This window comes from Lygodium microphyllum, chromosome 29 (genome assembly GCF_053477565.2).
Source record: "Lygodium microphyllum isolate KBCC chromosome 29, Lygodium_microphyllum_v1.1.10, whole genome shotgun sequence".
Classification (NCBI taxonomy): domain Eukaryota; kingdom Viridiplantae; phylum Streptophyta; class Polypodiopsida; order Schizaeales; family Lygodiaceae; genus Lygodium; species Lygodium microphyllum.
This window is the reverse complement of record NC_141163.1, coordinates 107,316,335-107,341,089: the sequence shown is the minus strand read 5'-3', so window position 1 is coordinate 107,341,089 and position 24,755 is coordinate 107,316,335.

Below are 24,755 nucleotides of genomic sequence, written 5' to 3'. Positions count from 1 at the left end.
TACTTGCATACAGGAGAAGGTTCTAATGAATCATATTCTTGTGTAATACCTTGTCAATCATGGCAACAAACATCATATTTGGAACAATTCCATGGCTTAAGCAAGAGGACTATTCATAAACAGGGCAGAAAACAGCTTGCTATATTAAATTTATGTCAAAAAGTAAATTGTCTCATCATCATCAAAATTAAATTTTGAAGGCATGGCTGGATACTACATGTTATCCTCTACATTTCTATATCTCGCACATGGAAATCAGTCACTTCTAGTTCCCGATATGGTCAATTTTGTACTATAGCCTGTTTTGGACAATTTATAGCAGCTTGTTCCTTTTATATGGTCCTTCTTCATCAATTTCTTTGATCTTCATCAACATGGAGCTTTATTATAGTATGACTCCAAATGATTCAATCCATCTTTGTAATCATCTTTGTAATTTGTTCCCAATTCAGCTTTGAGGACAAAGCTCTTTTAGGCTAGGATGGCTTGTAATAAAGCATAAGTCACTTTAGTCTAGAGTAGGCTAGGGTTAAGTATAAAAGGATGGAGATGTAATATGTGAGGATCTTTTTACCACTTTCAAGCAATACATGCTTTGAGGATCCTTCCTCGAGGGTGCATTCTCTTAGCCACCACGGTATGGGGTGCATACCATGTCCCACCTTGACATGAGGTGAGTATTCATGTTGCAACTTACATATATGATTCTTGGCCTTTCATGGCAATAATATTTCATTCCTAGCTACCTTGGCTATGGATTCCTTGCAAACTTGATGTATTTCTCATATTTCTTTGCAAGTATGGAGTACTTCATAAATTTCCAGTTATTTGATTTGCTGTGAGAACTAGTATATTATAGTATGCGGGCACTGTTAGTATAGTAATACATGGGCGGCTGGGCATAGGCACCTTTACTTCTAACAAATGAATAAGATAAAGTGAAAGCATAATATATAATGGTTAAAATTTAAAGGCTCATTCCCATAGATATGCTCTCACTCTTTCTCTCTTAAATAATGAATTGCATTCATACTAAATGTATTCTTTGATCTTATTATCTTAGCTCTTTTTGAACCCATTGGATGCCTTCTCCAAGCCTTGTTTCTAGCCACTTGGCATAGTTCTCTTGGGCACTTGAGGCATCATAATGTGCTCTTTTACTGACATAATGCGATACAATCGTGTTTCCAATTGATTCATTAGCACTTTTATTTGTTTTCTTCTATGAGAGTTGAGCTTCATTTGCTATTACTATGATAATGTACTATGAAGATAGCAATTGGATAATTGGATTGCTACGATTTACCCCTTCAACATGATTAGTTTTTCTTTGTATATACCACATGCTATCCAATGTGAATTTTCTATCCCTTGTATGGATCAAACTTTGATGCTTCCAAATGAGGAAAAGATGTATATGAGAATAGAGTAAATGATTGAGATATGTAGGGTAATCTTTTAGAAGGAGGCTCCTGTTATAGTACAATCAACCCCAGTGCAATAGCATGTTGCACTTGTTAATCATGTAGTAGTTTAGGATCTGCCTGTTTTGAACAATCATGATGTTGAATAGAGAGAACATGTTGTATAAGACCCAAATCTAGTTTTGAGATGTTGCATTATTACTTTGAGCTCTCAATACATTATGCCATGGTGACAAATTTTAGTGAGCCCTTATGAGGAGCCTATGCACAGATGTGATAGTCACTATTGGTGGGAGGGGGCCATGCAACTTGAGTATGATTCACTGTAGAAAAACCGTACATGGGATTTAATTACTTTGCCCAATGGGGAGGGAATATGCGTTGCCATGTAAGTGAATATACAAGTTGAAGAGTGCCCTTGGTCACTCTAAGCTAGCATATGAGGCCAAATTAGTTGCTAAGGGTTTTAAGCAAGAGAAGGGAGTTGATTTTGATAAGATATTCTATCGTGTAGTTAAGATGAATATCCTACACTTGGTATTATACTTAGTTGCATAGATGGATCTAGAGTTATACTAGATGGATGTGAAAAGATATTTTTTAAATGGAGACTTGCATGATGATATTTATATGCAATAGCTTAAGGGCTTTTATGAAAAGGGTAGGGAACACCTCGTATACAAGTTGAGAAAAAGTCTTTATAGGCCTCTAATCGGGTTAGATACCCTGTTAAAAGATTTGGTTTCGAAGGTTATGTAGCTCACCATTATGCTTATATGGCACTGGTTAGATGGGGTGGTTTCTAGTTTCCAAGAAAATTAGCCCTCCTTTTCATTTGGACATAAATGCCAATGGGCCTCTCATGTGGAAAGTGCATGGAATCTACCAAAAACGGCACTCAACCATTTGGGTGAAGCATTATGGCCCCATTTGCTTGGTGGTCGTGGAGGCAAGGCATACAATGCGCCTCCCCTACCCCCCCTTTTGTGGTTCTATAGAAAGGGTAGAGGAAAGAGATCATATCTTTCTGCCTCCTCCCTTTTCCTTTATTCATGGCACTTGAGTAGACTAGATAAGGTGAAGGTAAGTTGCTCTTGCTCTTGTCTTGCTTCATCATTGCAAAGTTGTTACATAGAAGCATGTTCAACACTGTCAAGTCCTATGCATGGACTTGAAAATCCCCTATTTGACAATAGCTTTTTTAGTGTTGATCGAATGTAAGGTACCCCTTAAGCAATGTGGTAGAGAACCTTTTTTTCGTAGTTATTTTAAAACTAATTTACCAAGCATCAATCAACTCCTAGATGCATGAATTGATCCCAAAGAGATTTCTCTTCCTCATGAATGATCTTTCAATGGTTGAACACATTCAATTTTGTGATATTTTTCTCTCCATTCTAACAAAGAAGATCATGCATACAAGCCTCCTTGTGACATCTCCTAGAAGCATCTAGCAACTCCTGCATTGTCAGTATCCACTCTACCTCCCTCTCTTCTGTTTGCATTGCATTGTATGTTGACACATCACACTCAAATTCCTACCATGTATGATGATCAAACATTAAGATTGGTTACACATCAAATGGCACATGCCTATTTTATAAGATTTAACCAATCAAAACACTTATTTAAGGGTTGGGATTTTGCAATCCTTTACACACTAGAGAGGACATGACCTATTGTTTACATGCTAACACGTGAACTCCCTGCCCACTTAGGGGAGTCTCCCCTATCCACTTTGTAAAGTGGCAGACAAGGGTGCACTTTTTGCATTTGCAACCAATCAAAAATTTTAGTATTTTATAATTATTGATTTCTTTTACAAATTGTATCCATTTGGTGTGTAAAGGTACGACACCCATATCCGCACCTAATTTCAAAAAGTGTGTGCTCACACTCTAGGTGGGGATTGACCATCCATCACTTGGTGTGCAACCAGCCTAATACGGTTCCTTTACCCTCTTTGTGGATTACTTGTTGCAAGCTCAATAAACTACTTTTTGATATTTCTCTCATAAGAAGCCAACTTATTTCTATTTTTATCATCACCATAAATTTCTCACTTTTCTTTAGCCAATCAATGCATAGTTGAAAATCAAAGAACATCCTTGTCATGCAAAATCAGTAGAGCAGATGGGAACGACTACAACCTCTTCGTTTCATGGAAAGCATGTGATTTAACTTTTATTTTCCCACATGTCTTATTGGTCAGTATGTAATCATAACCAAATCAATTTGACAACAAAAGATTTCTCTATCATGGTAGCTACCAACTAATATTTGGTTGCCTAAACTATTGGGATGGACCTCCATGAAGTTGTGCACTTTCCATCCCTGCAAACTTTTAAATGCTACAAAACTTAATGAGAATCACGTCACAGTTTTGCATACATAAAATTCTTCCCACATGGAAAATAAAATGTGTGCTTGTTCCTATCAGTTGCTCCAATATTGTAATGTATGTCATCCCATATTCAATTTCACATGTTCATACTGTTGGCTATATGCTTGGTATAGGCATTATTTTGAAATATATGTTACATATATTGAAATAAAACATGTGATAAAGGTTTTGAGTGACAAATAAGTATGCTAATAATTTGACCTTTGAAAGATTGTGAGTCCATGCTCTTGTTGACCATTTTGGTTAGATAGCTGAAGTGGGGCTGAAGGGCCACTGTTTGAACAAGCCTTCTCATTAGCTTCTCTTGATGCCATTTGCAACTGCATGAGCTGAGAAAATTGTGCCATAAGTTGAGCATTAGATTCCACCAATTTGTCAATAGAAGCCTGGGTTTGAGTAGTTGAATTCAGCAACTTATCAATAGAAGACTTCGTTTGATCAATAGATAAAACCATCTGCTCCATTATTGACAAAAGGGCCTCATGTCGTTCCCTATGTCTTTGTTCATGGGCACACAAAGTATTATTGAGTATACTGACTTCTCCTTGTTATTGAAGCTCTTCAGGGCTCTCTTGAAGTGTACTATCCATCATGGAATCCCTGATTTGCTGAGCATAATCTTCATGGACCTTATTTTTGCACTTATGTCCTGCCATATTAGTGCAGTCCTGCAGTACCCCCTATCAGAAAAACTGCTATAACTTTTGCTAGGGAGCTCCGATTTCAGAACTTTTTAGTGCAAATCGAAGCTAAGAATGCCCTCTTTGAGAAAGCTATAGCACGCTATAACAAGTTTAGGACAGAAAATTCTTTAGCTGAATTTTAGAGTCTAAATTGTCTAGTCCTGCACCCTGTAGTGCAAGATAGTAACCCCAAATGGCTACCAAACCCTGCAAAAGGGTATATAGGACCTGTGGGTACCCTATAGTACCTGCACCTGTGCTTCAGTAGTGAAGGGTATACCTATAACCACCTGTAAGTACCCTGTAAGTGTCTTGTAAATTCCCTATTTTACCCTGTTTTGATCCTATAGGTACTTGAGCCCTTGGAAAGTCTTTGTCTTCAATTCTCCACTCGTTGTACCTATGTGAGGGGTAAAACGACATGACAGGCTCCCTACACGGGCTTCGAATCACCGAGAGGTGGGCAAAGTCCCCCCCGGGTCAGTTGGTTGCACCCCTTCAGGATCTTCGATAGTGAGGGAGGGTCACCTCTCTTTTGTCCCACTATCTCCCCCGGCATCCACCTTTTTCCTCAGAGGGAATATCAACATGGCAGAGGGTAGTGTTCTAATCAATCAGCATGATATGCATTTCTAAAATATTCATTCAGCCTTTCATGAGATGCAATTGAATGAGATTTTGAAAATTTGGGATAGGAGAAGGGTCTTACCAATGCAATTTAGTGACTCACTGATTGCTAGTACTTACCCTTTTACAATCTTTCAACTTGGGCAAAAGAAATTCAGCCAGTCAATTGGATTAGAGTAAACAAGTTCATCAATCAATGAATTCAGTCAATGGGATTCAAGTGTTATGCTGAAATTTCAGATTGAAGCCTCTAATTCACTAATTGGAACTAGTATACATAAAGCAAGCATTGCATTCATGAATAGATGGATTCAACCAAAGGCTGGCTGAAAATTTGATGAATATTGTTCAATTCTTTAATCTCTCAATCAAATGGATTAAGCTCAGCAATTGGATTAATGAGAGAGATTAAGAATTGAAGAAAAATACATTTGACATGGCTGATGATGACTTGATCAATCTCATATGCTTGATAGAACCTCCGGTTGTCCAATGTTGGTAAAATAATCCCCAATACTTGTTTATCCAGGACTTAGGAACAATCTTGGAGCCTCAAATACTTGAAATTGAAGCATTAGACCCGTTTCCCCCAAATTTTTGCTCCATAGAAGCTCTTGATCTTCAATCTTTAACCATTTCGTGCTTAATCCTTGCAATTTGTTGAAGAATCCTTGCTGAGATGATCCCACGGGCTAAAAGGATGAAGAATCTTCAAGAAATTGTTGAAAATTGGAAGGTTAGGGCTGAAGCTTTCGTGGCTGCCATGGACTGTTCACCTAGGGTTTAAGAAGAGGCTGAAGAACCTTGAATAGGACTGAGAACCTCCATCTTGCTGAAGATTTCTGCTTGCAAAAGACCAGGAAGAGTGCCAGAGCTGAAGGGAAGAGCAGGCTGAGCAGGGAGCAGGCTGGAATTAGCCTGAAAATTGCGCCTCAATTTTTGGGGCTGCTCTTGGCTGCCTGGCTGAGCCAAGGTTGAGCAACCTTGTGCTCATTCTGAAGCTTATGATCAGGGGAAGTTACTCCATGTGATTCTTGGCCAAGAAGATCAGGGGTTTGAGAGGAATGAACTGATCTTGGTGCTGAACTTCCATGAAACCTGCAGGAAACTCTAGGAAAGGGGAAAGAGAACTCCCTCTTTTCAAAGTAACCACAGTTTGTTCCCAAACTAAGCCCGGTTAACCATCCTTCACCCTAATTACCTCCAATTTTGCATAAAATTTGATGACGTCCTGCCATTTAAGCCATTATCTGCCATATCTGACCTTGAATATCTCTAGATGTAGTCTCTTACTAACTATAGATGATCTGCAACACTCCAGTAGTCACTGTCTTGTACCATGTTTGTCTGAAATTGATTTTGGTATAGGAAAATAGGACTGAAAATAGAAGAAAAGAATGGATCAAAGACCAATGCTCTGATACTACTTGTCAGAGAGAGAACTAGGGAGAGAGAAAGAGGAGAGAGAAGACTGCAGAAGAGAGAGAAAGACTACAGGAAGAGAGAGAAGAAGAGTGACAATGAGAGAGAAAGACTAGATTTAGAGAGAGAAAGATAGGAAAGAAGGGGAAGCCATAGAAGCTGTGAGCAAGAAGGGAGAGAAAGACTGTAATTGTATTAATGTGTCAAAAAAAGATGTGAAAAATTATATCTCCTCTCCTTTTATACCAATGTCAATGTGACATGGCATAATATCAATGTTATTACACTAATTTGTTATTTCCAACTTCTTACAGAATAACACTTGGACTTGGCCACAAGAAGCTTTTTGCAATAAGAGGCTTCCTCTAGGCACTTCTTCAGACCTAATGTCTCGTGAAACACTAAAACGAAAAATCATCAAACATACCCGTACCAAATAGACACATAGCCCGCTTGGCCTAATGAGATAACCTAGTTCATTGCAAAATAAGCAGCCCTCTTGGTCTAACGAATCAAACATGAAATCCAACAAGAATGGCCCTCTTGGCCTAATGAAAATATAGCTATAAAGCACATCATTTAGCATCCTATTGCTAAAAACAAACCCTTGGCCCCCACACAAATCATATTGAAATATAAAACTAGACCAAGGGGTGGACCACTCAGGCCCTACACTAGATGCATCAAATTATTAGCTAGCCTCCCTCCATAAATAGTAAGGGGTGTCCTACGAATATTTCATTGAATGATCTCATGTGTCCATGAAAGAATAGAAACATGGTCAATCGCTGTTGGGGGTAAAGGCGCCTCCGCCTAGCCGCCCGTGTATTACTACACTGACAATACCCTCCACTGCACACTACAGGTGGCGAGCACCCATCACAGTCACTTATTCTTTATTCTTTTAGTGATAGTTTGAATAAAGGAAGGCTCAACCACACTTATGGTTGTTGGAGTTCCCACTTTGAGTTTCACTCTCTCTCTTGCTCTTGCTCTCCATCCGCCATAGCTCTCACCGCCTAGCTTCTTCCTCCTGGGTTCCACTTCCCTTTCAACTGGTATCAGAGCAAAGGCATTGGAGCTTTCCTGGCATTCTCTTCAGCCCGGACTTGAAGAGCTTCAACCCAAGCTTCAATGGCAACCATGGCACCTCCATTTGCAGGTATGTTTCGATCTCCCGCCTCCTTCTCAAGCTTCCAGACCTTCATTGGCATCTCCCTGGGCTGCATCAGAGCCCCCTTGACATTGCCAAGTGCTCTTGAGCACTGTCAAAGACCCCCAGCCCTCAAGAACAACCAGTGAAAAATGCGACGCATTTTTAGGGGGGCTAGGCTGACCTGCTCCTGGCATTTCCTGTCTCTTCCTTGACTTCTCGGCACTCTTGGTAACCTTCCCTCCCCGATACTAGTGCTTGGCTCCCAGTGATCGATTTGAGTGCTTTCCCCTTTAGCCCTTACTGTATACACAATCCTAGGACTATCAAAATAGGGCATCACTTGACATTTATTGTTTGATGCTTCTTGGCATTGCCCGTTTGATGCCTATTGATGCCCAATGATGCCTGGATGTTATGGGGTGCTATGTCTATTCTTTGGGATTGATTTGGAGTAGATTTGGGCACCGTTTGAGCTTTATTTAACAGTAAATATGCTACTATAATACAGTGGACTGAAGCTCATTTACTTGGTATATGCATTGGTTCTTGGATATGGGGTGCTTACTAGAGGTTTGAATGATCATACCGATGTATTTGGAGATTGTCAAATGCTTCTTTTTGGTTTCGGAATGCTTTTGAGCTTGGAATAGGCTCCGTCTTGGTCATCATTCACTGGCATCTGGCTTCAGTTGGCATGCTTTGGACCGGTTTATGCCTATTGTCACTGCTTGATATATAGGCTTCTTGCATTTATGCTTTGGTCAGATATGGATACCACTTGGTTTGCCCATTCTTGATAGTTACTTGGAGCTTCGTCTTTAGATGTATTTGAGCATTTTGGACCTACTGGGCATTACATTTGGTTGTCAGTTACATGCTTTTTGAATGCTTTCAAGCTTATGCTTTACGGGTCTGAGATAGCTTGGGATTTATGCTCCTTCGGATGTACCTACTGGGATTTGGCATGTCTAATGCTATGTATTCGATGTATTAGAGTGTTTCTTGCTCTCTTTGCATCTAACTTTACTTCTAGTGGGAGCCTCTTGGTTCGGATGTACACAAAGTCTTATTTACACTTGAGCTTGAGCTTGTGGGACAGTTACATGCATTTGCTCTCTTGAGAGCTTTAGGTATACAGCTATTCTGTAGTGGGCTGATTTGATATGCCCATTGGGGCAAGCACCTATCTCTATCATAGGTTTGTCAATTTTGTATGCATCTTGGATGGTTATGCATTGAGCTTCTTGCTCTATCAGTTGTGCTTGTGCTTGCGCTCTTCTCTTACCCCGAGACCCATTACATGCATGACTTCTAGACCTATGAGATGTCTCTTGCTCGACAGGTTATTAGTTTGACAGTTCTTGGTACCTTTTTGCCCCTTGACACTCACTATTGGATGTATCTTGCTACCTGGCAGTTGCAGTGACATATGTATTAGTGCTTGCTTCACTTTGGGACAGTTTTACATACTATTGTCATTTATTATAGCAAGCTAAAATCTGCATATTTCACTTTCTATGAGGGTAATGCTTACTATTTGATGTTATCTTGGTCATATTTGGTGGACATGTACTTCTCTTGGTGATATCCACTCTTTCAGCCAGTTTTAGCAGTGGTTTTAGTGCATTTTCTGCTAATTACAACAACTTGCAATTTTTCCTTTTTACTTTGATTTGGGACAGTATGGCTGGTCATCTGAAAGACACTGCTCTCTTTAACATTGCCAAGTTGGATGGTACCAACTGTGGGTATTAGAAGTCCCAAATATGGTAGGTTTTGGTGCAAAAATTACAGATTAAACCCTTATGTTTCAAGGGTGTTAAACCTGAGGATATGGATGATGATGTTTGGATGGAAGTTGATGGGCTATGCAAGTTTACCATTATCTTGTCACTCTCAGAAGAGGTCCATCATAATGTCGTTGAATATGAGAATCAGAGTGCATGGGATTTATGGGAGAAGATTCATGAGCTCTATGCGTAGTAGAATCCTACGTCACAGATATATTGGCTGAAGCAGTTAATGGACCTTCGCATGAAGGAGGGGACCTCCCTAGCATCTCATATCAATCAGTTTCATGCTATCATGAAGAGTCTGTTGTCATAGGGTATTGAGTTCAAAGACCACTTGCACCCTTGTTTCTACTTGGCACCTTGCCTGAATCATGGAATGTCTTCCATAATGCCATATGCACGAACAAGCTTGATGGGCTGAAAATCAAAGATGTTGAGAGTGCTTTATTGACTGAGGAAATCAACAAGAGAAACAATGATCTTCCCGCTCTTCACATGCATTGACCATTAGAGGTGGCAGACATGGCAAGCATGATAGTGATCATAAGGGCACAGACTCTCAGAAGTCTAAGTCCAAGTCATGTGGTTGCAGTAAGTCCCATGGATGGAAGTCTGATCTTACCTGTCATTATTGTGGGAAAGCAGGACATATTAGGCCACATTGCCATAAAATGTGTGATGATAAGCGCAAGGAAAAGGAAAAAGAGAAAGTGCAGGAAAAGTCTTTTGAGTGCGACATTGTACCTGCAAAGTCCAATGTGAAGATAGAAGAGGTTAATGTCATGCATGCCAGTGATTCACATGATGATTACATACTTGTAGCTTCTTCATGCGATGCCTTACAAGCTTCTGAGATAGTCTATGTATGCGCACTGCTAGCTCTTGGATTCGAGTGCATCATTTCATGTGACACCCTGTAGAGATTGGTTTTATACCTATCGTACCATGTCTGGTTGTGTGCATCTTGGTGATGACAAGTCTCTTGACATTGTGGGCATTGGAGATGTTAGGCTGCAGTTTCCTTCTGGCATTTCTTTTGTTTTGCATGATGTACTCCATGTACCTGCATTGACTCGTAGCCTTATGTCAACTGGACAGCTTGATGATGCAAGTTATTTTGTGTCTTTTGGAGACTCTCCATGGAAAAGTACTCGTGGCAGGCTTGTGCTTGCAGGAGATGCCAAGTTTGGCAGCCTCTATCCCCTTACTTGTATCTGGAGCTACCTTGGATCATGTTTTGTCTGTGGGTTCTATCCCCCATGTATCCCTTTGGCATGCTGGTTTGGGGCATATGTCCCTTAAAGGAATGAAAATGCACCGTGCTTTGCAATATCTTGTGCCTTTTGACTCTTCACATTTTGGTTCTTGTGATCATTGTTTGTATGGCAGACAGACTAGAAATACACATAAAAAGTCTAGTAAGAAATGCATGGGTGACCCCTTGGCTCTTGTGCACTCAGATGTATGTGGGCCCATGCCCTCTCAGTCACTCGCGGTGGGGCAAAGTACGTTATTACTATCATGGATGATTACTCATGTAAGGTTTGGGCTTATCCCATAAAGAGAAAATTCGATGTCTTAGACACATTTCAGTGTTGGCTTGCGCAGAGAACCAGTTTGGGAAAAGGCTAAAATGCCTAAGGTTAGATAATGGGGGTGAGTATGTATCACATGCTTTTGAGCAGTTTTGTGATGAGCGGGATATTAAGCATCAATTGACCGCCCCTTACACCCCTCTCCAGAATGGTATGGCTGAGTGCATGAATAGGACCATTCAAGAAAGGGTCCGTAGCATACATAGCCAGGGCAGCTTACTACAACACTTTTGGGCTGAGGCAGTTACTACTGCAGTACATCTCATTAATAGGTCGCCTAGTAGTGGTATCGACTTTCAGGTTGTAGATGAGGTATGGGCAAGCAAGCCCCCCTCTTATGATCATTTGTGTGTCTTTGGATGTGAGGCATTCTGCCATGTGCCCAAGGACAAATGCAATAAGCTGGATCCTAAAAGTGTCAAATGCATTTTCATTGGCTATGGAGATGCAAGAGAGATGGGTTACCATCTATGGGATCCACATGCGCAGAAAGTGATCCGCAGCCATGATGTCATCTTTCATGAGGACAAAATGCATATGCAGCCTGAGAAAGTGGTTGAGGTACACAGAGTTATCTTTTAGGAGGAGCCACCTGATCTCATTCAGCCCACTCCACAGCCAGCTAGACAGCGTGCAGCATCACCTGATGTTCATGGCCCAGATGTTAGACATGCTGATGTTAGACAATATGTCGATCAGGCAGTAGAGTCTGGGTTGAGGCGTTCTACTAGAGATTGAGGCGTTCTACTAGAGATAGATGACCTCTTGACCGCCATTTTGCACCCTCTATGGATTATGTATTGGTTACAGATGTAGGAGAGCCTCTCACTTATGATGAGGCTATGCACACGGGTGATTGTCACTCTTAGGAGAGTGCTATGTACAAGCTCAAAAGTACCCTTGGACACCCCAAGCTAGCATACAAGGCTTGATTGGTTGATGAGGGTTTTAAGCAGGAGCATGTTTTTTACTTTGATGAAGTCTTTTCTCCTATGGTCAAGATGACCACCCTACGCTTAGTCTTGGCCTTGGTTGCACAGCTTGACAGACATGGACTTGTACCAGATGGATGTCAAGACGACTTTTTTACAAGGGGACTTGCATGATAAGATTTACATGGAGCAGCCTAAGGCTTTGCAGACCTTGGCAGGGAATACCTAGTGTGTAAGCTAAAGAAGAGTCTATATGGCTTGAAGCACGCACCTAGGGAATGGTACCATAAGTTTGATGCATTCATGCAGTCACAGGGCTACACCCGTAGTGCTATGGATCTATGCTTGTACACTAAGAAAGCCTGTGACGGTTCTTTATTGAATTTGGTACTCTATGTGGATGACATGCTCTTAGCAGGGACACCTCATGAGGAGCTAGATGCTCTTAAGGCTCAGCTCAAGAAGAGCTTTGAGATGAAAGATCTAGGACAAGCCTCTCATATACTTGGTATGCTCATTACGCACGATAGATCTCAGGGACTCCTCTATTTGTCACAAAGGGAGTACATTCATAAAGTCCTTGAGTGCTTCCGTATGCAGGATGTTAAGCCTATTGGTTGTCCATTACCTTCTCATGTGAAGGTTTCACATGTCAATTGTCTGCAGATAGATGATAAAAGGGCCAAGATGGCCAAGATTCCCTATGCATTAGCCATGGACAGTCTTATGTATGCCATGATAGCCACCCGTCCAAATATATCTTTTGCAGTTGGGGTTGTGGCACATTATATGGCTACACCTAGCAAGAAACATTGGAATGCTGTGAAGGATATCATGAGGTGCCTCAAGGGCACAATAGATATGTGCCTTTGCTATGGCAACCAGGATACAGGAGTCGTGGGGTACCCTGACTCTGATTATGCAGGACATGCAAATAGTAGGAAGTCCACTTCTAGCCATGTGTTCACTTATGCTGGAGGGGCTATCTCTTAGATGTCTAGGGCGCAGAAGTGTGCGGCTCTTTCTACTATAGAGGCCGAGTATATTGCAGCCACAGAGGTTTGCAAGGGGGCTATCTGTTAGTCCATTTGATTGCAGACCTTGGTATGACAGATGCTATGCCTACACTGCATTCGGATTCTATGAGTGCCATTCAGTTGGCCAAGAGTCCGGTGGCCAAGAGTCTAGTCTTCCATGTGAAGATGAAACATATTGAGGTGAGGTATCACTTCATTTGTGAGGTCATTGAAAACAGGTTTGTTGACCTTGTCAAGATTTTGGCTGAGCAGAATCTTGCAGACTTGCTCATGAAGAGCCTCACTACCGAGTGCTTTGCCTTCCTCAAGAGATTGATGGGCATTGGATGAGATGACGTCTTTTTCCTCATCGTGTTGTACATGTGTACATATTGTACTATCTTTTCTTTTTTCTCTCTCACTGGGGCAGATTCGTCTTTAAGTGGGAGATTGTTGGGGATAAAGGTGCCTCCACCTAGTCGCATGTGTATTACTACACTGACAGTACCCACCACTTCACATTGCAGGTGGCAGGTGCCTGTCACAGTCACTTATTCTTTATTCTTTTAGTGACAATTTGAATAAAGGAAGGCCTGGCCACACATTGTGGTTGTTGAAGTTTCCACTTTGAGTTTCACTCTCACCCCATGATTAAGGCCTTGTATTCTACCACGTTATTCATTAAAGTGGTGCCTAAGTAAACTCCCATTCTCATATAATAACTCTACACCGAGGGTCTTTAATAACCATACTGACACTCACATGCTTAGTAAGCCCTCGTGAAGCTCCGTCAAAATACAAAGTATAGACCCATGCTTCATTAGTAGGCCAAGCAATACCAATCAACCTACTTGTACTTATGATAGTCAAAGTTGAGTCGAGAGAGAGGATGTATGACATGTACGATCCCTTCTTCTTCAGTAAACTCAATAGGGATGGTAATAAGAGCCCTATGACAATGGTGGCAATAGACCTTAATATCCCATGTGAAAGATCCATCTTGCCACTCAATAATATGATAACTCTTACTTCACTAGATCACTCAACCTTGGTGGTAATACTGCTCTAAATATAGATGTTCAAGATAAGGAATGATTCTACCCATCCAATTGCCTTGGTACCTACTACAAGCTTAAGCTTGATCTTGGAAGACTTACAAAGGTACCAAGTTCGAGGTTAGTCCCTACACATAATAGGGCTTCAACTTATTAAATTGTACTTTAAATTTAAACTCTACCCCTTGTAAATATGCTAAAAATGTTATAGAGGCATTCTTTCCTATACATACGATCTTATAAGGGCCATCCCATTTGGGCTCTAACTTGCTAGGAAATAACTCATGATGTCCATCATACTATAGGGCCAACTGACCCTTCACAAATGTATATCTTTTAGCACAAAGGCCATGAAGTGCTTTCATCCTCTTCTTCTCTACCTCTTGATGTAACAAAGCCTGTAGTTGGATCTCATCAAGATGTGCTAGGGAGCTCAACCTTTCTTGCAATGCTTCCACTTCGTCATGCAAAGAATGGTTCAATGCAAATCTCATACTGGGTAACTCAATTTCCAAGGGCAAGACATAGTCTTCCCCATATACTAACTTAAATGGAGAGTGGTCTATTGCTCTCTTGATTGTAGAATTATAAGCCCAGACAACCACATTAAATTTCTTGTCTCAGTTGCACTTACCCTCAGAAATAGTTTTAAATAAAATCCCTACAAGCTGCTTGTTGGTACTCTTTACTTGTCCATTCACTTGGAGATTATATGGAGTGGTCTTATTATGTTTAATTTTCAAAGCTTTAGTTAAGGCTTCTATGACCTTATTCAAAAAGTGTGTCCCACATTCGAATACCAATTCTTTAGGTGGACTGAAATGACAAACAATTTGTTCCATAATCAAACTAGTTGTTTCCTTGGCATTTTCCTTCATCATAGCTCGACCATTTTGTAAAGTAGTCCATCGCCACAATGATATAGCACTTCTACATAATAGACGAAGGATGCATAGGTCCTACAAAATCAATGCTCCACTTCTCAAAAGGCAAAGTCACTAGAATAGGATTAAGTGGCCGCTTACAATTTTCCCTAGCATCATGTATGTTTGGCAAACATCACAATGCTTAACATATGCAAAAGTATATTGGAAAACTGTTGGTCATCAAAATAGCCAGCATGTAAAGCTTTCTGGGCAGTAAGTCATCTAGCAAAATGGTCTCCACATGCTGAATCACGACATTCCTCTAGAATAAACGATACCTTATCAAGCAACACACAATGACGATAAATCTCATCCACACCTTTCCTACAATAAAACACCCGCTATTATTGAAAAGTGACGTGCTTGCTGCTTAATCTTCCTCTTCTCGGATTTAGGAAGAGTTTCCACCAGGTTGCCTATTGTGATAGATAATGCATGATAAACGCATACCATGATAGAATAGAGGCTGCATTAATTTTGCATAAATCCTCACAATTCACTAATATCAACCCACTCTTCCTTAGGCTCACCAAAATCTACTATGCACTCTATGATACCTTGCAGCGTTGGCGGCTTGCTCCTAATCACATAGTCAAACTCCTGTAAAGAGATCAATCACTTGGCTAGGCGATCAGGGGGTTGAAGTTTGTTTAGTAATAAGCACAATCCCTCTGCCGCCTTGGTGAAGAACACCACCTTCTTATAAAGAATACAGGTCTCTAAACTTCTTGGTGGTGAACACCATAGCTAAACAAACCTTCTCCAAATAGTTGTAATGAAGCTCTGAAATTCCCAACTTTCGACTTGTGAATGTAATAGGATGATAAAGTTGTGCCTCCTAAATTTGGGGTAGGCAACAACTAATACTACGCCTAGTCATAACTATAAATATATAGAAAACCTCACTCCTTTTTGGAGCTTTTAAAATTGATACTTTGTATAATTCCATTTTAACATCTTCAAATGCCACTTTGCATGCTTTTGTCCATTCAAAAATATGGCTATGAGATAAAAGATTCATCAACAAGGATAAGAACAATTCAGTCAATGAATTAACAAATTGATGATTATACCCCATGAATGGAACAAAATTGTATACTTCCCTAAGGCAACTGGGTGGGCTTAGGGCCACAATAACCACCACCTTTTCAGGATCAGTGGCAATACCAACCGCACTCACAATATGATCCAATAGCAAACTATGAGGCACCCCAATTAAATACTTTTGAGGATTCATGCTATACAATTTTCACAATGTCGCTCAAAGCATGAACATATAACAATCAACTCTCTATGATAGGTCATGGTAGCTACCCCCGAATCATCTATGAATACATTCAGCTCTTTAGGGGATATATCTGCAAAGGTCTTGTCAATCATTCATTGCCAAGACCTAGGAGCATTACATAGGTCAAAATCCATCACATGGTACACAAAAGTATTAAAAATTGTAATGAACATCATCTTTAACTTGTCCTCTTCAGCTATGGCCATATGATTATAACCCACAAGACAATCCATGAAAGAGTATATCTCTCACCCTACCCTAGTTGATCTAAAATCTGATTGATAAAGGGCATTGATAAAGGGTAGATGATAATAGTATTCATCATCTACTTGTTCAATTCCTTAAAATCGACACATAGGTGAATTTATCATTATTTTTCTTTTGTATTACCACTGGTGAGCACCATTCTATATGTTCAATGGAAAATATCAGACCAGCCTTCCTTAAAAACGCATCAATTCCTCAAAAAGAGACTCTTTCAGCTCAAAAGGCATACATCTAACTTTCTATCTCACTGACTTACTACCTTCTTGCAATGGGATCGTATGCATAGCCAACAGAGGGGGGAATCCCCTTCAGTTCATCATAGCCCCATGCAAATATATCCGTGAACTCCTATAGGAGTGTCACATAATCTGCACACTCATTAGCAGATAGCATAATACGGAGTTTAATGGGGTGGGGATCATTGGGAGCCCCAAGATCAAACTCTATCACATCAACATTACGAATCCTGTCCTTTGCCTCTATTGGCTCATTTAAACATACTTGGTAAACCTCCTTATTAGAACCCTCTTTAGAATCACTAGAACTTAAGGTTCCAATAGCTGAGGTTCCCTTGAGTGCCTCCCATTTTATAGTGGGAGGTAATGCCCTTTCATCCAACGGGCACTCAATGTATGCATCCAAAATTATTGTCCTTAACCCATGTCCAAAGATCAGTCGACCAACTAGGATATCCACCAAACAATAGAAATGTAATATCCACGGATGTCCAAGCAACAAGTGATAGCTTGGCCTCCCAATGAATCGAATAATACAAAAGCCAAGGATGCACTCAATGTTAGCAATCGTCACATGTACTTGCGCTACCATTCCTTCCAGATTCCTCATACTATCATCATTTATTTTTAAAACCATCATGACATCCTTTTGGATTGGTAGGCCCAACCTCTCCAATAAATCCATACTCATAATGTTCATGGATGAGCCAGGGTCCACCACTACATTTTCTATCAAGATTCCATCAACATATGTCTGCACCCTAGGAAAATGCTTCTCTACATGATCCCACCATTCACTACATGGTTAGTTGTAGCAAATTCACATCTGATTTGACTTCACATAGCGTGTTTGCTAGGTCAAACTCATGAAATTTTGCTGCTACTCTCTTCTTTTTCCACACCAAACACTCTTTTGGCTTCTTGATAATCTAAATTCCTTCATTTTCCTTTCGATTTTCAATTTTTTTTAACCACATGCTCCTCTAAAACACCATCATTTTGGCTAGCTATTAGCTTAACGACATTTGGACGAGCCAGCAACAATGCCACATTCTACATCATGCTTCCTCTACCATTCGGGTTGGTCATAGGGATACTGGTCGCATCTTGATATCTACTAACCAATCCCAAATTATTTCCAGGACTAAGGCTTTCAAATTTAGATTTGCCCTCGATGCATAGGCCACTTGTAAGCAGAACTCTACTTCCTCTACTCACGTTATAGTAGCAGATTCTATATCTGCTAGAGGGACACTACTCAACTACACTTGGATATTGAAGTCCAATCCATGCAAGAAATATTGTAGTTGGACAGCATATGGGATAGGGATAGAGGCTTGCAATTTGTGAAATACCTCTTTCCTCTTCTTGGCATATGCTCGGGCATTTTCATGGGGCTCTTGACATGTCACATTTAGCACACGTAGCCAATATTAACCGCCTCTCTCAGGGGAAATTTCCCTTCAAAAGGTTGCAAAGAATAATTCAATTGTGGTTACCGTACTGGCTTCTAAGTCATGATGCCACATTGTAGCCCTCCCTTTTATAGAGTCATGTTAAAAAACACCATTAGATGTCCCTCACCTTGAATTCAATAATTAAACATGAGTTTTTGAAACCCACTAATGTGAAGCTCTGTATCCTCCTCCACTAACCCATTAAAGATGAGGAAAGGGAAAAATAGAGCTAGCAAATATAGCATTCCTGCAAGAATTGCAATAGGTTGCACCATAACAACAACCAGATTTGCTATAGGAGTTTGTAATTGTGTAACTGCAACCCCACTTGAAGTGGGTTGACTTACTAGGAGAAGGAGTTGACATCTTGGGAGAAGGGGAGCCCTAGAGCTGTTTCCTCCTCCTAATAGACTAGTTGTTGCACTAGGGTCACTAAGACCTCTCCCCTGTTATAGTAGGGGTATTGGGGTGCTACATTGAGGTTAATACCTCGATTTCAGCCCGCTATCTAGCTCTTTTTTCGGCTCTATCTTATTCTTGGATCTCGACTTGACAGTGTTTATCAAGAAATAATGGGTCTATCTCGATACTATTTGGCATTAACTAACTAACTAATCCCTAATTAACCAAGGTTCAAAAATTGCCACTTATTAGTGGCTCCCGGCAAGTGCACCACCTGTCAAGACCAAAAATGGACCCGATACTAGCTTTAAGGTCATAGCTGGGCCTCCTAAACTCACCCAAACAACCCCACACCCTATGAACCGATTTACTAAAAGAATGTCTTTGTAGATACTATCTCTAGATTGCAGTCCAACATGATGCCCTTCTTAACTCTAAGCAGATGGAATATCCAAAACATCTAGGTGGCTAGCACCTCATATCACAAACAAAGGGAGCACCCCCCAACTTATCGTTGTGGTCCCACTACAACTCTCCTACGCCCCAAGGATTAGCCCTAGGATGCGCCATCTCAACATATAACACATACACGCCAAGTCCAGTCTTCATAATATTTGTTCTAAGAGATAGCACATTCCTCACCAAATTAGCCCCAAGGAAATGATTATACTAAACTTATAACATAGGGAGCCTCGCACTCATCATGGGTCAATAATTCAAAACCAAGTGCTATGCATCCAAGAGATAGTTCTCTTTATATCATGTCAATGTGATGCAATGCAAAGTGGATGACTTTGAGTGCACAAATATTTGACTTAAATGAAATCAGTATTGTGAATGTGCTCAATCATTTTTTCCATGATTTTCCTTCACTAACGACGTTGCTACGATGATAAGACTACTTCGTGCCATTGTACCTTTTAACACTTACTTAAAATGAGATCGAAACCTATATGAAAACTACAGTAAGGAAATCATATTTTGAACCATATTCAGCACATAAAATCCCCTCTCTCCCTACCATTTAGGGTTCTACTTGTTGTGATGGGTAGGTTAAGAGGTATTTTCATATATGTTTCTTCATAATTTAAGTAATAAATATGCACTAAAACATACAAATGGGGGTAAATTGAGACCAATCCTCATGCTTCACCTTCATTATACTCGCACAAATATAATTTTAATTTTTCATAAATTTTCACCTTCCAAAATCATATTTTTATATATATTTTTCTATTTTCTTTATATAAAATGCTATATTTTCCTATTTGTTAGATTTAAAAAATTAATTTAAACTCTTCGCATTTAATATTATCACATATGAACATGCTTTGATCAACCTAAATCAAGAAAAACATCATTTTTCTCTAAAAATGTGCATTTTGGGTTTTTTTTTAAATTAATAACTCATGGTTATGGACACACGGTCTGCATTTTATGTTTTACAACCCTCAAACACATCACAACTAAGTTCCAAGAAAATTTTCATCACATATGAATATGATTTGCACCATAAAACGAAAAAAAAATCCAAATTCTCACTAAAAAAGGGTTTATTGCCATTTTTAGTGTTTTAGGTCTCAAGAATTGATTTTACAAAGAGCGATCAAACCTTCCATTGGTCTCCAAACAAGGTTGGTCATCACTCCTCAATGTCGGTACGGTCACACATCAATCCAATTCAAGCCAAATAATCGATCTCCATCTCAAACTTCCTACAAGAATTCACACATGAACTCCTCTCTTCTGTAACTGAGGAGAGAGAGAGATTGATTTTCCATCTTCCTGATCAGTGGGTCATTTACAGAGCTGAGACTCGCAATTCAAAGTGAAAAATTCAAGGAATCGACGGGTGTGATTAGATCATATGCTTCTTTTTTACCTCTCTATTCCCCCCCCCCCCTCCATTTATGTCGTCGTGCAACAAGAGGGTGCCATTTTTTTCCACATGATTTGAAACCCCCCCCCCCCCCTCTGGCCGCCTGGTCACATGAAAAATTGGGGGGTTGAAGCCCTTAAGGGTCACACCCCTTCTCATTTAAATCTCTTTTATAACTAGCCTTTTTGATCCCCTTTGGCCCGAGCACCCGTAACTCCAGTCTCCAATGTTCAAATTGTGAACCAAAAATTTTGCACGACCATCTCACAATCCCTCACTACCTAGAACTCCTTGCACTTCATTCCAAGACCTAGAAAATTTACTAAAATTTTGAGGCAACTGCAAGATCCATCTTTAGAAGCGCTTTTAAATCTCGCCTTCCACGATCGCTTAAAATCATCAAGTATGCATCTGCCGCTTCTAGCGAACTTCGATTTTTGCCTCAAATTAACAAAATTTGGCACATTTTTTGCTATTTTCTAGGCTTAAAATATCACTCTCAAGCAAGGACCCGCAATGATGGAAGACCTGCATGAGCACCTCATTAACAACATCCACCTACCTCGATAGCAATAGTCCGAATAGAACTACATGACCAAGATGGGAAAAAGCAACCTTCTGAAGAGGCAAAGACTGCTAGTCACAAGAGTATTAATCAAGAGCAAGATCAAGGAAGGGTAGAGGAGATGTCAGGTAACACTAATGCTCTAAGTATGCATGTTCTTTGTGATTGTTCTAATTGTATTGAAGTAGAGGATTGTCCTGAAGAAGCTATGGTACTAGCAGCTAGTTTGAAACTTGATTGACTAGAATGTGAGAAAGCTAGGAAAAAGGCAACTAAACTAGTTAAGAAAATGAAGCTATAGAAAATGGCCATAAAAGCAATACTTGAGGAGTTTGATGATTAGGAGAGGGATAAGGTATCCTAGATCTTGATTAAGCAAGATTAGTATCCTAAAGATAAGAATTTAGGAAAGTTTCAGGATGGAGGCTCAAAAGATCTATTCCACGCACTAGCAAAATGCTATTTGCAATTAACCTTGGAGCAAATCTTAGATTTAATACCTAGGTTCAAATATAAGTTGCTCTTGAAGATCCGACACAAACAATAGGAAGTTCTTGAAGGCAAATCATTTTAGGATTAGGAGGTCCTTGAATGTCAGACAATAATACCCACATAAACAAAAGTTGTGGATTATCAAGTTCCAACTATTTAAGTTGAGTATGCAGGAAAGAAGCATGATGATGTTCTTTTTTATGGAGGTTTAGAAGTTTAAATACTTCCAAAACAAACATATTTGGCAAGCAAGCAAGAGGAATTGATACCAACCCCATTCCAAGTTAGAATGGTAGACCAAAAGAGGCTACAATCATTAGGTATCTTTAAAAACCAGCAAATAAAGGTGGCTGGCCTGAGGCCTGAAGTCAGAGTAAGTTTTGTGGTGCTCAATATGTTCAAGATTGGGGATTCTTACAATATGCTCCTAGGTGTGGTACACCCTAGTTTAAACTTGCTAAATTGAGGCAAGACTGGGAGAATGATTATGTATGCATCCCCAAGGGACTCAAAGAGATCAGGTTATCAATAGCCAATAAGGCAATCTTGAAGAGTGAATCCATACCTCTAATGGCTCAAACTATTAACCTTGTACATGAAGTGGAAGATGAGAAAGAAGAATTATTCCTTCAATCAAATCCTTCTGTGGTTTTAGTCTTTGAAATTGATGTTGATAGTATTATTTAGGAATATCAAGATCATCCTAGAGGAGCAAGAAATGAATCCCTAGAACACCTAGTTGTTCAACCTACATACCAAAATGGATTAAGACAGCATCGTGAAGGCCTTCCTGAAGGCCAAGAGAGTAGTCTAAATTTCAAGGGAGATCAAAGGATGAGGAGTATAAAATGGTTCAAGAGAACTAGTCATCCTGAAGTTGCTTTGCAAGGGATACCTACAAACTTATGTGGACCGTTGTATGGACAACTCTGATATACTGAATGTAGAAGGATAAAAGGCTATCATTCAAGCTGAGTTGAGATATGAGCACACAATGAGAAGATCTACAATAGTAGTTGAAGATGAGATTCAAGAAGTTAGCCTAAATGTAGAAGGAGAGGCTAAACCCATTAAGGTCAGCATATTTATGGAAGAAAACTTCAAGCAAGATCTTATTAAGTTGTGCAAAGAGTTTCAAGATATTTTTTATTAGGATTATACAGATATGAAGGGGTTTGATCAACCCAGCATAGGATCAACTTAAAGAAAGATGCTAAGTCAATCATTCAAACAAGTATAGAATGAATCCAAACTATGCTAAGCAAGTCAATGAAGAAATTGACAAACTCTTGAGGGTTGGGTTCATCAAACCGATTAGTGAAGTCACGTGGTTATCCCCTATAGTGGTTGTGCCCAAGAAGAATGGGAAGATCAAAGTCTTTGTGGATTAAAGGAAATTGAATGCAGCTACTATTACCAACCCCTTTCGCATTCCTTTTACTAACTCTCTACTTGATAATGTGACAGGCCACGAAATGTATAGTTTTTTTGATGGATTTTTAGGTTACAACCATATCAAGATGCATCAAGAAGATATGGATAAGACAGTCTTCATCATAGAGCGGGAAGCATATGTTAGCATAATCATGAACTTTGGATTGCAGAACTAACCTCTTGAGCTCCAAGGAGTTGTCCATATGACTCTTGAGCCATACCTAACAACTTTCATAATGGTATTTATTGATTATTTTTTTATCTTTGGGGCAACATGAGAGAGCACTTAAAACATTTCAAGCTATGTTTTGAGAGATGCAGAAGATTTGGCATATTCTTAAACCCTTTCAAGTTAGCTTTTGTAGCAATGAGGGGTGTGCTCTTAGGCCACATTCTGTCTAAAGAAGGAATGATTATAGATCCAAGAAATATAATAGCTATCCAGAAGGCCAAGGCTCTAGCTAACATGTAGGAAGTTATAAGGTTCATGGGCCAAGTGAAGTGGCATAGTAGGTACTTAAGGTGCCTATCACATATCCTCTTACTACTTTAACCAAGAAAGGAATGTAGTATATTTGGAGGGAAGATCATGAGAGAGCTTTCAACATTCTCAAGAAAATGTTGGTGGTAGCTCGAATACTACAGCCTCCTCATGGAACTTACCCTTCCACGTATTTGTTGATGCTTTAAATCTAGTTGCGGGAGCTATACTTATGCATGATAAGGTACCTGATTGGTATAGACCAATCTACTATGCAAGTAGAAGATTGAGTGCTATTGAAAAGAATCAAAAGAGAAGCACTTGGAATGGTTTATTCTATGTAAAAATGCATGCATTAATCAAGTGATATTCCATGTGGATCATTAGGCACTCTTATTCCTAATCCATAAACCTCACTTAAAAGGTAGATTGGCTAGATGGATGTTGCTATTACAAGAGTTTGATTACAAGGTCATTCATACTCCAGGGAAAGACCATGCAATTGTGTTGACTATCTTTATAGATTGGAGAGAGCGATAATGTAGAAGAAAAAGTTCCTGATCACTTACCTAATGCTGAACTCTTTGAAGTTCAAGTAATAGACCTCAATTCATATTATGACCAATTGTTACATTTCTTACGGGAAGAAGTTATGCCTACACACCTTATGGCGGATCAAAGAAGGAGGTTGGCACAGAAGACTCGAGCATTTTAGGTGATTATGAATACACTATACAAAAGAGGAGTTAATAATGTATTGACGACGAGGTGTGTACCCAAATATGAGTAGCCATTAGTTCTTCTCGTCAGGCCCATGTCAGACCTTCAGGTGGTCATTTTTCTCAAGAGATTATAGGCATGAATTTTTTTTAGACTGTTAATTGCAAGACAAGAAAAAGCGGAAAAAGTAAAAAAGTGCAAGTCAATACCTAAAAAAGGCGGCCCATAAGGAAATCGAACATAACAGAAGAAGCAAGAAGGGAAACGGTTGAAAGCACAAGGGCAGTCTCAAAAGCTGAGGCGAACACAAAAATGCACTTTTAAATGCAAGGCACCCCTAAAATTTTTTGTAAAAAAGCGCCAAGCTCCCACCTGTGCAAATTGTAAAGGTAGATGGGCAGTAGGAAGGAAGTTAGGAAGATAAGAGGACAATGGAAAAAGGGCCTAGACCACTGCCGGCCAAGTAAGAAAAGGGGATCAGGGGATAATTTCCCAAGAGGG